Here is a 14176-nt window from a genome sequence, read left to right as displayed (position 1 = left end):
GTCACTTTCCTTGTCAATTTTCAGATAGCATTAACAGGCCCTTAGTGGCCAGGATACAACTTGCACTGGTTCCTTCTGTTGTTCATCCATAGTCCAAGCTGCTCTAAACCTTTCAGCCTCTTTTTTATTTGCAGCTCTCCAAAGACTTTTCGACCTTGGCTTCCTGTCACTCCCACCCTTTCACCCTGTCGTTCCCAACCTCTGTAATGCCTCTCAATCAGTCACAGTGAGCCTGTGACACTCCAAGCTCTTTGCTCTTGTCTGTAATCCCATTTACTGCCTGTAGCCCTGTTGACAGGATTGACAAGTGTGTCTGTGATGTGGCTGTGTCCTGCACTTAACCAGGGGGTGGGGGTGGTTTAAACTATCCAAGTGGATAGTTTAAAAAGAAATAAGATACTTCTTGTAAGCAGGAAATCTAAATTCTGCACTCAGAATAAATAAGATTTACTGAAATTGTGTACTTTAATTGGAAGAAGTATGCTCTGGAGATGATTTTGAGGAAGCAGATAGCATTTTGGGCAGTGAATGACTTAACAAATCCATGCAAGAGAGACCACCAGTCTTGATATAAAGATACTTTGTGAGGTGGAGTTCCATTTCTTATCCATCAGAAACTGTTTTTGACATCAGTTGTTTACACACTGACATAGTGTGTTCACATTTTAAAAAAAATAAATATCCACAGCCTTGAAGACAGAAAATTTCTCTTTAAAGAAGGCAAGCAGAAGTTTTCAGGATTCTGAAGCAATCACACTAGATTCCTTGTTGGCAAATTAGCCGCTTTGATTGTGTCACCACAGAAAAGCAGGATATAAATAAAAGTTTTATTATTTTATTATTTACTGCCACATTTGGACTCTCTCATCATACTAAACATGACCTTATATTCTCAGAATGGAGTAGAAAGACTAGTGCAGTGTAGCAGAGTTAAATTCCAGCCTTTAATTTCCTTAGCCCAGGGGTAGGCAACCTGCGGCCCGCGGGCCAGATGCGGCCCAGCAAGCCCTTGGGACCGGCCCCAGCCCGGTCCTGCCATCAATTGCCGCCGGGGCCTTTGGCGTCTCGCGCGAGGGGCATGGTGAGGCAATTGTCTATAGAAGCCTCAGAAACATGCATTTATCTTTAAAAAAAATTAAAAATCAGCAAATTTTTTCACGTGCCCTCCATTATTTATTTAAAAAGTGCCCTCCATTTGAAAATTTTGTCCTACATTTGTCCCGGTTTATTTATTTATTTAAATTTTTTTAAGAAAATTATTTAATTATTTATTTTTTGGCTTCGGCCCCCCAGTTGTCTGAGGGACAGCAACCCGGCCCCCGGCTCAAAAGGGTTGCCTACCCCTGCCTTAGTCGATGGATGAGATTTAAGTAATTAGAGACAAGTAAGAGAAGATAGAAGCCTTGGAAACTGTACAAATGATGTAATTTAAATAAATAAATAAATAAAATACCTTAGCAAATATGGGTATAGAGGAGTTGTTGCTGTATTCCTACAAACCATTTCCAACATATGGCAGCCCTAAGGCAAACCTATCATAGGGTTCTCTGAGGCAGAGAGTGTGCGACTTGCCTAAATTCATCCAGTGGGTTTCCATGACCAAGTGGGTAATTGAATCCCGATCTCCAGAGTCATAGTCCAACACTCCTACCAATACACCACGCTGGCTCTCTATCATGCCTTTAAGTGAAGTCTCTTCATAACAAAGATCAAACCTCTTTTTCTTGGTCTTGAAGTGTGTGGACATCAGAGTCCTCTTTCTTTTTAAGTTGCCGGTGTGTAAATGGGATTTGTCTTATCCATCTGTCTGTGCTATTTTTCCCTTCCCACTTGGGAATTGCACTTCTGGGAATAAGATCTCTCTCTCTCTCTCTCTCTCTCTCTCTCTGCCTCCCAGGGAAAGGTTTGGAACCAGTTAAGAGCTGGCCCTCATCTCCCTGCTTGGGTGTTCAGTCTTTGGCTTGAGGGTGCTTGGCTGACCTGCTGTGCTCTCAGTCTGGAATGTCATATGCTTGTCATGTGGAGGGAGCCTCCCACTTGAGAGCTCCAGGGCCTATTTTCTGTAGCCAGCAGAGGAGCACTAGACCCACCAGACAGGGAGATTGCTGTGCCAGCTGTCTTGTGCTATTACAAGAGCCTTTTGTTCTCCTTCTTCTGTATCCTGTGTGTGTGTGTGTGTCTGATTTCTCTCCCTACCTCCCTGAATCTCCCCATTCTCTCTATCGTCTCTCTTGGCCCCCATGGTTTCTCATCTTAGAAGGCAAGTAGCTCCCACAGAGGGTGTCCTGTGTCTTCAGGTCTCCTGTAGTTGGCTGTGTTTGCCTCTGTATCTCTTACTCACTTCCTCCATTCAATAGCAATAACGTTAATGGCATGACAAGGTAGCCAAGTGTTGCCAAAGCGAATCCATCAAATACTTCTCAGCAAGCTCCCCCACCCCTTGGGAGCACTTTAAGTGCAGGCCCTTTTAATCAAGGTGAAGGCTGGTAGCTCTGGTGTGTTAAGCTGGGGAGTGGGAGGCGGGAGTGAATGAGTGGAGTGTGGATTGGCCTGGCCGCAGTTACTGGCCCCGGCTGAATATCCTTTCCCCTCGTCCACTGCCTGGGAAAGGGGAGTTGATGTGCTGCTCTTTGTCAGCATCTGGCTTTGTTGAGCTGGCCAGTTCCAAACAGGATGTTTCATTGTTGCAGGAAACAATGATAAATCTTTGCTTAACCATTGGCCTCTGAGAGAAAGGAAGGGTTGCATCATGGGTTGGGGGTAAGAGGGTGGGCAGGGGCATTGTGACAGCAGCTGACTGTCCTTCCAATAGTAGGCCTGATAAGACCCCTTTCCAAACAGAGTTGGAGTCTCTCCCTCTCCTGTGAAGCCTGCCCAGAGGCTCTTGACTAGTTGGAGGAAGAGCTTGTATGTGCTCAGCATCTGTCAACTCAGGACAGAAGGCTATTGCTTGTGCCTGACAGAGCTATTCTTCTGAGGCTCCCGGTTATGAATGTTTTTGATGCTGCTGTTTGTATGACAGGTCAGCCTTCCCAAGTGGCACTTCTAAAGTGTACTTAAAACATAATCCAGGAAGGGAGATGTTTAATCTCAGATTTACACTCAGGTAGGCTGCTGATCCAGAACCTTCATCTCTCTCAGTTTTGAGACACTTCCCTTAATATTCTGTCTGTATATATCTGTGTTTAATGAAAATATGGAATTGAACATACATACACTGAATAACAGATACATGGAAAAGGGTTGTATGAATTTGATAACTTCTGCTCTTCTTCAGTTATCTCACAGCATGTTCTATGTATTATTCCATCCAGTTCTTGGTCCATTTCAGCTTTAGAGGCAGAACTATATAAAACCAGGGCTTCAGCTTCTTCCACCCCTGAAATTGCTGTTTGCTTTTTTGTGGTTTTCATTCCTGTTGATGCACATTGAGACATTATATCACAATTCTGCACTAATACGGTCCCTACCTTTCTCTTAATCCCTTATGCTTTGTGGGTAGTAATTTTTGTTAGAATTTGTTCCATGCTCAGTACATGTAGACAGGTAAATACAGTGAGGGAAATGAGCCCCTGCTTTATGCTTCAAGTCAGCTTTGATGTCGTGTTAAGAGACAATACCAAGCACTGATATACCCTTCCCCTCAAATTGCTGAGTTTGCACATCTCCATGGCTCCTTTTTTTTTCAGGCTATATGCATTCTCTTCACCAGCAAGTTTTACTGCTGGAGCAGACAAATGGAAGTAAAAGGCGACTCTCTAGCAGGCTTTTCACAGATACCGAGCTTTGGTGTGAAAGGAAATCTGGCACTTAGCAGGGGCTCCCAAAAGTGCGGACTAGACAGCACCAGCTCTAAAAAAAACTGTGGGTGCTTCTTCCTGTCACTGATATGACAGGGAGTATGTGTATGGGGAATGAGAGACTGAAAAACAATTTTAAAAGCCTCAAAGAAATCATGAGCTGATAATTACCGACAAATATAATGTGGTTGACAAAACAGACATGTCCAGTTTAGCAGTGCTTCTCCTGCTTTATGGCAGTTAAGAGAATGGATTCTCTGTAGAGCAGTCTTCCTCAGTGGCTTGTGCTGATTGGGGATGACGGAGAGTCTCAAATTGGGTACAGCTGTACAGATGGATTTTAAAAAGTGGGAAAGCAAAGTATGAATCAAAGTCTGTGAGTAGTGGAGTAATTGTATAAAATGGAGTTGGGTGCACTCAGGAGCAGTGCTTTGTTCAAACTTCCATTTTGTATAACTCCATATCATTCCTAGTTGTTCTGGAGGCATTTTTGCTGTTTTTGTGGTGGAAAACAACATCTTGGCAATGGTGGAGGGTTGGCTGAAAAACATGTTCTCTTCAGCCAGTTTTTTGGTGGCAGGGGAGCTGCTGGGACTGTGAGTTTGGTAGGAGTCCTAAAGGCTGCACTGGAACCCAGAAAGGGCTGAATATGGCCCAGGGGCCAAACAGTTCCCATGCTTGGTTTGAAAGAGAACTATGAGAATTTTGTCTAGGGCTAAAATGTATACAACTGGACCTTAGTATTCAGGAGGGTCCATTCCAGATACAAAGAAAAGCGGGGCCTCAAGTCCCTTTGTCCCTAATGGCAGCACAAATGTGCACATGCCACCATTGGGGACAATAAGACTAGCTGTCTGCGGATGCTTAAAACCATAGATGTCAAGCCTGCGGACAACAAGGCCCCATACACTTCATTCTCTGGTGAGTTATGAGACTGGCAGGAGAACATTTTTCTAAATGTAAGATAAGTTAGGGATCTTTGATGGAATGGTTTGTTAGCTTCCAGACTTAGAAAAATTCAGCATCCTGAAAAGAATAGATAGTTTCAAATGGTGTGTCTTTTTGCCTCCACTGCTGCTTTTCTCTCTAGTGGTCAGAAGGCTTCCTGTAGCAGGATTTCCCCCTCCCATTCACTCCATCAGACAGGTTTCATGACCAAATGGGGAAAGGAGTGACTCCTCCGCTCTGGGGGGGGGGGGGGGAAGGAGGAGGAGGAGGAGGAGAAAGAAACACTGGAATAATTTTTGTCCCAGCAAAGTCTTTCTCTAGATGTAACTTACTTGATTCTAAAGTCTCATCAAATAAGCTAGCTTTTGTGATAGATCTCCCAACTGCCTTGTTCTGTCCTGTCTCCCAACTGCCTTGTTCTGTCTGTCATCTGTTGTCTTTTTTGCCACCCATTCCAGCTCCTGTTTTATTGTCTGCATTTTGCCAGCTCATGCATTTCCATGCCTTGCCCTTTGGTCCTTCTTGCTACCAAACAGAGTTGTGCTGAACTAGCAGTAGTTAATGATGCCTATCTGTCACCAAATTTAAACAACAAACCTTATCCCCTGAATTAATAGCTCTTTGCTATGATACAAGCCAGGAATCACTGCAGCTGTTTCATCCTTGTGCTCCTTTCTAGGGCTAAGATGCTAATTTTAGATATCAGTCAAATTGCATAACTGAGGATGAAGCAACATACTTCTTTTATTTAAGAGTGGGTCTCTGATCCTGTTGCCAAGTCAGGTCTTTGGCTAGACTTAAGTACTTAAAGTGACAAACTAACAGATCTGAGGGAACATCCTCTCCATTTTTCTTTTCTTTCATTTTCTGATCATCATTATTAATGAGTTTGGGTCCTGAGTCCAGAGGCAGACCTATAAAACAGGCAAACCCATTGATCCAAGAGGGAAGGAGTTCATTGAATTATGAGAGATATGAACAGGTATGGCCTGCTGATAGACGGCATGACATAGTGGTTTGAATGTTGGACTTTGACCCTGGAGATCAGCTGTTACCCAGAGGGCCTTCTCCACCACCGCCCCTAGGCTATGGAATGACCTGCCGGAGGAGATCCGCCATATCTTTAAAAAGGCCGTAAAGACAGATCTCTTCCGGCAGGCCTCCCCTCCTCAAGCAAATTAGCCTCCCCTCTTCGAGCAAGACAGCTGCCCATCCAGCAAGATAGATACTCTCGCCTCAATTTATTCCTCAGTTCAACTGAACTTATACATTAGAAGGTTAATTGTTATTTTATATTATGTTTTATGGTTGGGATGGGGGGTAGGGAAAAGGACTGTTTAAATTGTATTTCATACCATTTTTAATGTATTGTATGGTTTTTTGATGCTGTAACCCACCTTGATTCCTTGTGAAAAGGCAGGCTATAAATAATAATAATAATAATAATAATAATAATAGATATTCACTTGTCAGATGCAGGTGCCCAGGGAGAAATGTTTGCAAGTCTCAGCAACATATGACACTCCAAAAACGAGACACACAGGCCCTCTCTTGCTTCCCCTTGCAGCTAGAGACTGTCATTTATTGTGGATTTGCCCTCTGTCAGGGTGAACATCTGTAGCCCAGAGCAGAAGATAAGAAGCAAAATGAACAGTAAAGGTGTTTTTGTTGTGAATGTGCTCTCAGTCACTCTTATGCCCACCCACCTTCTGGTGGATAGGATTTTGAGTGTTACAAAACTCCCAATTGGTTTGTCTTCATTCCCTTTGAATGATCAAGTTCCCTGGCCCATGTTCCTCACCTCTGACCTAGGCCTCTTTGTATGAGAAAAGACCAAAGGTAGATGTTTAGAAATGACCTGACTGTGGAGACCCCTGCAGTGAAGGGGTTAGTGGTGGTTGTGGTGATGTAAAGCTGTACCATTGAGATGGAAATGAGATGGGAGGCCCAAATTCTTAAGAGAATCCTCCTGTCAGGGTCATTGTGTTCATTTAGTAGCAGGAATACTAATTAATCCAAGCTTTTCTGTTGGAAGAATTACTTCCACATTTGTCCCCTTACTTTACTGGGGGGAACATAGAGTTTAGGAGGAGAGTGAAATAGCACCTCAAGGTGAATAATGAAGGTGCTTATTCTAGAGACAGAGGCTGTCTATAGATTTTGCTGGTGTAGAAAGAGGCTGTTCCGGTATCCAAGGCATACTTTTGTCCCTGAGTAACACAGATTAATGGTACTTGTGGAATGCTGCCTGTTCCCTGCCTCATTCTGATCCCGCTTTCTGCCCAGGCAAGTTCAGATTTCAATAGTGTGTGTGTATGTGTGTGTGTGGTTTAATCTATTCTCTCATTTATTTATTTTCTATTATTTAATACACTCCTTAGCCACTTTTAAAGACTACAGCCTTTCCAAGGTGGCTTTCCAAGGTACCATACAAAGTATTCCCTTCAATATCAATATAGCAAGTTCATGTGGTTATAAGTCAGTTTTAAACAAACAGAAGAGGAACTAGTTAAAACCTGCAAAATCTAGAGTTTCTTGAGGGTTGGCCATGCTCCCACTCCATTCAACTGGGGGAGAGGTTGGAATAGCAGCATCTTTTCAAATGGAGATAATAAAATATTAATAATAATAATGTTTTTGGTATGTATGTCCAAGTCATTTTTGATTTATGACAACCCTAAGGCAAACCTATCATAGCGTTTTCTTGGCAAGCTTCTTCAATGGGAGTTTGCTATTGCCATCCTCTAAAGCTGAGAGAGTGTGACTTGCCCAAGGTCACCCATTGGGTTTTTATGATCGAGCAGGCAATCAAATTCCAACCTCCAGAGTCATAGTCTGACACTCAAATCCCTACACCATAGTGGGTCTCCATTATAATTAATAAACAATAACATTTTTTTATTTCTTACCCGTCATTGTTTTGTGATCTCAGCTATAAAAGTCATAGAGAGTATTATTATTGGTAGTATTATTGTTGTGTGTTTTTAACTGCCTTCGAATTGATCCTGACTCTACTTAGGTCCTGTACATTCATGCTCATGAGCTTCTTAATACAGTCTATCTAGCTCTCGCAACCATACATGGTAAAAGGGAAAACAGTGGCTTGTACAATTCTAACTTTTGTGCTCAGTTGTATATCTTTGAATTTTAGAATCTTTTCTAATTTTTTCATAGTTGCCCTCTACATTCCTAGCCTTCTGTTTCTTGACTGCAGTCCTCATTCTGATCAATGTTTGACCCAAGCTATAGGAACTCTTTTACTATTTCAGTTTCCCCATTGTCTAGGTTATGTCTGTGTAGATCTTCCGTAGTCATTATTATTTTTTCTTTATGTTGAGTAGTAAGCCTGCCTTTGCACTTTCTTCTTTGATCTTTCTTAGAAGTTGTTCCAGGTCTGTGATATTTTCTGCTAGGAGTATGGTGTTGTCTGCGTATCTCAGATTATTAATATTCCTTTCTCCTATCTTCACTCCAACTTCTTCTGTGTCTAAGTCTGCTCTTTGTATGATACTTTCTGCAGACAAGATGAACAGATGGGATGAGAGGCTGCAGCCTCGCCTGACCCTTTTGCCAATTGGGAACCATTTGGTTTCTCCATATTCTATTCTAACAGTAGCCTCTTGTCCTAAGAGCAGATTTCTTAGTAGGACTATCAGATACGGTGTCACCCCCACATCTTTAAGGCATTTTGGTATTACTGTTATTATTCTGCCACTATGAAGTGATGTCAGTACTATTTCTAATTAAGGCAAAGGCAGTACTGGCTAGGCCAGGGTAGGATAGAGTTGGACTAGTGGGTCAGGCTGCTGTATAACTTTGAATGAATCCTTATAGTTGTCCATCTGTTACCCATGTTTTGGTTGAAATTAGAGCTCTAATGGGGTCAACTGTTTGGAAAGTCCATCTGGGCTCCACATTGAGGAGATAAGGGTTTTCATGAAAATTGGCACCCATCTGGTCTGAATGATTCCCTGTCAGAGCAGAAGTGTTGTGCTCATGTTAGTCTACTGCGGGAAGTCTAAGACTGGCTTGGGTGTTATTGTGTTAGGATGGTCTCCATCACTTTGGCTTATACATGTTCATACACAAGAGTGATGACAGGGTAAGTCACCTTTTGCTGTTCCTTCACGACTTGACCTCTGTAGTTCCTATGACAACAACCAGAACATGTGACTGAAGCTCTGACGTCTTCCAGATTTGGCTGCAAATCTGCCATAAATCACAAGTGAAAATGGAGGTGCAGGCAGCAGTGAAATAGGAAAAGGAATGGGAAGGGCTTTGGGAATGATGGGTTATTTCTGTTGCTGAAAGCTGCTGCCTGATTCTGTCATAATTCTTGGAGCCATTTGATTGTCACAGTGCATTCATCTATATTGCATGGACCACAGTAGGGGGGATGTGCTTTTAACATTGCCTCCACCTGCTTGTTCAAGGCTTGCAAAAGCTCAAGGCGCTGCTGCTGGGCTTCCCTTTTATCCCTCTTTTTTCATCCTTGTTTATTATTGGTAGGCCTTTTTGAGATGGAGGTTGGGTGGGTAATGAAGTTGACCTTAATGAAGTTGAACTGAACCTGCTGAGAAGGAAAGGGGGGTACAGATTAGTCAGGCTTTGGTGATTAAAAAAGAAATAGAGTCAGAATTTATGATGGGGATTTTCAAAGGGTGAAAGTAAGTGCAAATAGCAGAGGCCTGTCACATGTCCAATTAAATACAAGGACAAATCTGTACCACTGTTGTCTAGAGGGACCATCTTGAGGCATGATCAATCTGTTTTACAGTTTTCTTAAAGATAGGAGTTAATCACCTGAAAATCCTGAAGGTAGTAGATCCTGTCTGATCTTGGAAACTAAGCAGGTTCAGCCCTGGTTATTACTTGGATAGGAAACCATCAAGTAGTACCAGGTGCTGTAGGCTATTTCAGAGGAAGAAACTGACAAAACCACTTACGAGTATTCCTTGCTTTAAAAAAACCCCTATGAAATTTATACCATAAGTCGATAGGCAACTTGGAGGCACACATGAGCGCCTGTACACACGCGTGCACATACACACACATGTTAATCCTAAACCCACCAGTCTCAGAAGAAACATTTATGGAATACTATGATTAAAGGGCTCTCTCTCAGTCTTGATTGTGTCTGAATTATATTTAAGCTGTACAGTATGAGGTAAACAATCAGGCAGATCAAGATAACTGGGGTAATCCATGGGTATGTTACAGTATTGCAAATAACCAAAGACTGTGCTCATCAAAGGGCATGCCAGATAGGGATGGTGACTGGTTGGGATTTAGGGATACCAATGGGTTTAGTGGGCTAAGGCGCTCATCACCCAGTACTTGAGACCTGTGTGGTAATCCTGTCTTAGGCTACAATTGGAAAAAAGCTGGGGGTTTAAAATGATTAGTTAAAATTGATGAGTTTTATGGCTTCTCAGCCTTATCCTCCACTCAGACTCATCAGGAAAGTCTTGCTCAGCTGACATCATTAGCATAATCTACTCAGGAGACACCTAAGAACACTGGAGGGAGAAAGAAAGGAATGAGTCACATACTTCCCACTTGGCTAGCAGGGTTTCTGTCTGTCTGTCTGTCTGTCTGTCTGTCTGTGCAAATGGCTTGATGGATATTTATGAACTATTTGTATGTGAAGATTTCAAGGAGGTGTATGGCAACAATGAAACATACAGTGGACCCTTGTTATACGCTGGGGTTTGGTTCCAAGATCTCCCGTGTATAACAAAATCCGTGTATGCTCAAGTCCCATTAAATATAATGACATAGCAAAATGGTGTCCCTAATAAAAAATGGAACATCAAGGTAAATTTATACTTTTTGGAACATTTTCAAACCGTGTATGCTTGAATCCGTGTATAAAAAATCCGTGTATAAGAAGGGCCGACTGTACTTAATAAAACAATATGTAAAATCAGGATACCATGTTTTACTTTGTCTGTTAAAAGTGAAATGCAATGGACAGGCTCACAAAATGGATCAGCCTTAATCATGTTGCTAAAAACAAGAATTGTTGAAGCATGTTTGATGTCAGCCATACCAAAGAATGGTATTCCAAATAGTGGGAGCCACCTCAGCTATAGAGGAGGCACTTGCTGATTGAAAACACTTCTGTTTAGACTAGTGATTTCCAAAGTGGGCAGTACGCCCCACCACCAGATTCATGGGGTGTGTGTGTGTGTGTGAAGGAAAAGGGAGCAGCAGGGGGCCTTCAGTCAAAGTATTGGTGCACAAGAAAGAAGAGAAACTAGCAGCCTTCAAGATTGCATTGTAAAACCACTGCACAGCCTTGCTGATTACCTTGTGCAATGGTCTCTCGCTCTTTGCCTACCTGCTTAAGCTCACCTATTTAGCATTGTCATTTGCTAGTAGTGGCGGTGGATGTTGGGGAACTCTTGTGAGCCTTGGGGTCAGGACATCACATCTGTCTTGGATTGGCACCATTTTGGGACAGACTTACTAATTGGAGCAAGGAGTTAGAGCATGTGGCAGCAGGAAAAAGGAGCTTTCAAATTTGGGACTCCGCTTAAGCTTTGTGAGCTTTGCTGGGAATTAGTTGGCAGGTTGGAGCTGTGTTACTGCTTCTGCGTTCTTTCATTGGACTGGCTGAGAGAAGAGGTAGCAGAAGCAACAATTTTTGCGTGTGCGTTTGTGTGAGGGGCACTTGAAGCTGTGTGGGGAAGACATGTTTTTGGGGAAGGAGGGGGAGGAGTATCTGGAGTCAATTCTTAGAAAGAGTCCTTCATCTTGGAGTGGCTCCTGTAGTTAAAATCTTTCCCTTTCTCTGCCCACATCTGTCTCCAGTCCAGAGTATGTGGCCTCTGTAAACCTCTTGTACACACACTGCTTGCGCCCCTCTCAGTCTTGACAAAGAAGAATTCAAAGTCCTTCCTCTCTGGAGAGCAGCTTTCCCTTTTGCACCCGGTTACCTTGGGAGCAGCATCTTGCATACACTGACCTTTGCTGCAAGGTCAGGATGGCTGAGAGGCTTCTCAGCTGGTGCTCAGTTGCTCCTCCCAGGGTGACCAGTTGCAAAGGGAGCAGCGACCAAGATTGGTTGTTTTAAATTTGCAATAAACAGTTTTTGGATTCTCAGCATTCTGGGTCCTTTTGTTATCTTTGCTCTGTTAAGCTGGTGGACTTAGTGAGAGAAAGTCCAGGTTTAAGGTTCCCACAGCAATAGAACAGTAAACCTAATATCAAGAAATCTTGGGGGGGGGGGCACTAAGGTAGTTGTCCAAGAGGAAAAGGAACAGTAGTCCAAAAAGTTTTGGGGACCAGTGGTCTAGGTGTAGAAATCTAGCATGGGGGGGGAGGACGGAGGAGTGGTAAATGCTGCAGGTCATGGCTGAATCAAACTGTTGCAAGTGTAGTTACAAATATTTTCAAAACTGAAAATATGAGCATGGAATATGAAAGCAATAGAGATCAAGCATGTAAAATGGACTTCAGCAACAACTTCAGTGTTGTTTTTTTCAACTTCCTCTTACTAATTATTTCCTCTCATTTTAATTTTTATGGTATTTGGAATATTTTTATCTAGATGCAAATCTGTTCCCTTGGTTTTATTATTATAGGCTCCACTCCTCAAGGGTTATATTTTAGAAGCAGAAGAAGCCTCTGAATCTTAACCTCAAAAGCTGTGCATTATACACTTTAAAAAGCAAATGCGATAACAGCAAGATTTCCTGTTGGGAACATTTTGGTCCTTTCTTTTCTTCCTCCCAGAAAACTGAAGAAGACGAGTCTGATGAAACATAGCAGAATAATAACCCGACAACAAAGATTTCTGAAACAGCAGGACATCGTGAAAGGTTTATCAATGGAGTACTGTGCAGTCCAAGATTGCCAGAAGGGCTAGATTCCAAGACTGATGCCTAAAATGTCTTCATAGCACAGAAGGTGTTTTAGCAGAGACGTTGTGATTGTCGAGCCCATTTGCTAATGCTAAACATCCTTGTGGCAACTACAGTAATTGCCTACATGAAAAGCAATAACAGGAAAGCTATTGAATTTATTTTCAGCATCCTTTTAATGTAATTTAGCAGCTGGAAATAGGAAAGGGAACTAGCACTATGTGACAAGGTATTTCATTTCAAATCATGAGTTGAGGAATGTGAATGGATGGTTGGAAATATTCAGGCTGAGATTTCCACCCTAACAGCTTAATTGATGAATAATACAAATAGCTGAGTATAGAGAGGCCGAAAACCTCTGAAAAAAGTAATTCCAAATTGTTTGTAACTCTTCTTCTAGAAAATACCTAGTCTGTAGTAACACATTAATAATAGCCTGACTCCATGTTTGATTAGATAGTTAGGAGCACAGTACTAACCACCTTTCAAAACTTGTAGTATTATGCTACTAATGTGAGGTCACCTATGTTGTTCCAACTTGTACAGTACTGTGTATTACTCTTCTGTAAACACCTATCACACCTCCTTTTCTTCCTTAGAGAAGGGAAGATAAAGCAACAACTAGCCAAGCCCTTCAGACCTGCATCTTCTCTTGCTTCAACCCCCCTTTGGTCTCTGTAATTGACAAACTCATTGAATGAACAAAATGTTTACTGTATACATTAGACTATACGTCGACAAATTTGTGGCCCAAAATGGACTCCAAAATCACTGGGCGACTTATATACAGGGCAATAAGTTAATACGGCTTCCTAAAAGAAGTACTCACCCTTTCTTCATAGCCAAGGATCTTTAGACAGCTCCCTGTTTGAGTCCCCGCACACTCTCCTCTGTGTTTGTGTGTCTTATCTCTCAGGCTTCCGTCATAGTCAGAGCTAACAAACAGTTGGTGAGGCAAGGGAGAGAGAGAGAGTATGCTGAGGCTTATACCCTGTTTTGTAAGCCGTGAGCCTGATAAATTCTGGTGGTGAAGGGAAGAGAGAGAGAGAGAGAGAGAAGTTTGTACCTTGTTTTGCAAGCTATGAGCTTTGAAAATGCTGGTGGTAAAGAGGAGAGAGAGAGAGAGGTTTATACCCTGTTTTGCAAGCCATGAGCCTTGGAAATGCGATTTTCCATTCCGAGACTATGAGCTGGGGGAGAGGTCGAGAAATGGAGAGGTATGGAGGGAAAGTGGTGCTTTGTTTCCTCCTTTAGATCTTTTGTAACATGCCCCAGTGTTTCACCCTTGACTTATCCATGGGTCATATCAAAATGCATGATATGTAGTAATTTAATTTTCAGACAAATAATAGAATCGTAGAGTTGGGAAAGACCACAGGGTACAACCAGTATAAACTCCTGCCATGCAGGAATCCACAATTAATGCCCCACCCAGGTTCTGTATAAATATCTCCAAAGAAGGAGACTCCATTACAATCTGAGGCAGTGTGTGCCACTGTCAAACAGCTCTCACTGTCAGGACATTTTTCCTAATTTTTATGTGGAATCTCTTTTCCAGTA

General features: G+C 42.4%; 1 protein-coding gene across 10 annotated transcripts in view; it reads left to right on the top strand.

Moving 5' to 3' along the window:
* Positions 1-14176, top strand: part of PLXNA1 (plexin A1) — a 445618-nt gene that overhangs the window by 107178 nt on the left and 324264 nt on the right. Inside the window, exon 1 of one of the 10 annotated variants that reach the window (XM_042453382.1) lies at positions 13804-13833. The exons of the other annotated variants lie outside the window; for them this stretch is intronic. The gene's annotated coding sequence lies outside the window, so the exon portion shown is untranslated. Of the gene's footprint in view, positions 1-13803; positions 13834-14176 lie in introns of those variants that run through there. 10 annotated transcript variants of the gene reach the window in all.

This window comes from Sceloporus undulatus, chromosome 2 (assembly GCF_019175285.1).
Source record: "Sceloporus undulatus isolate JIND9_A2432 ecotype Alabama chromosome 2, SceUnd_v1.1, whole genome shotgun sequence".
Taxonomy (NCBI): domain Eukaryota; kingdom Metazoa; phylum Chordata; class Lepidosauria; order Squamata; family Phrynosomatidae; genus Sceloporus; species Sceloporus undulatus.
This window is presented reverse-complemented; position numbering and strand designations above follow the sequence as displayed.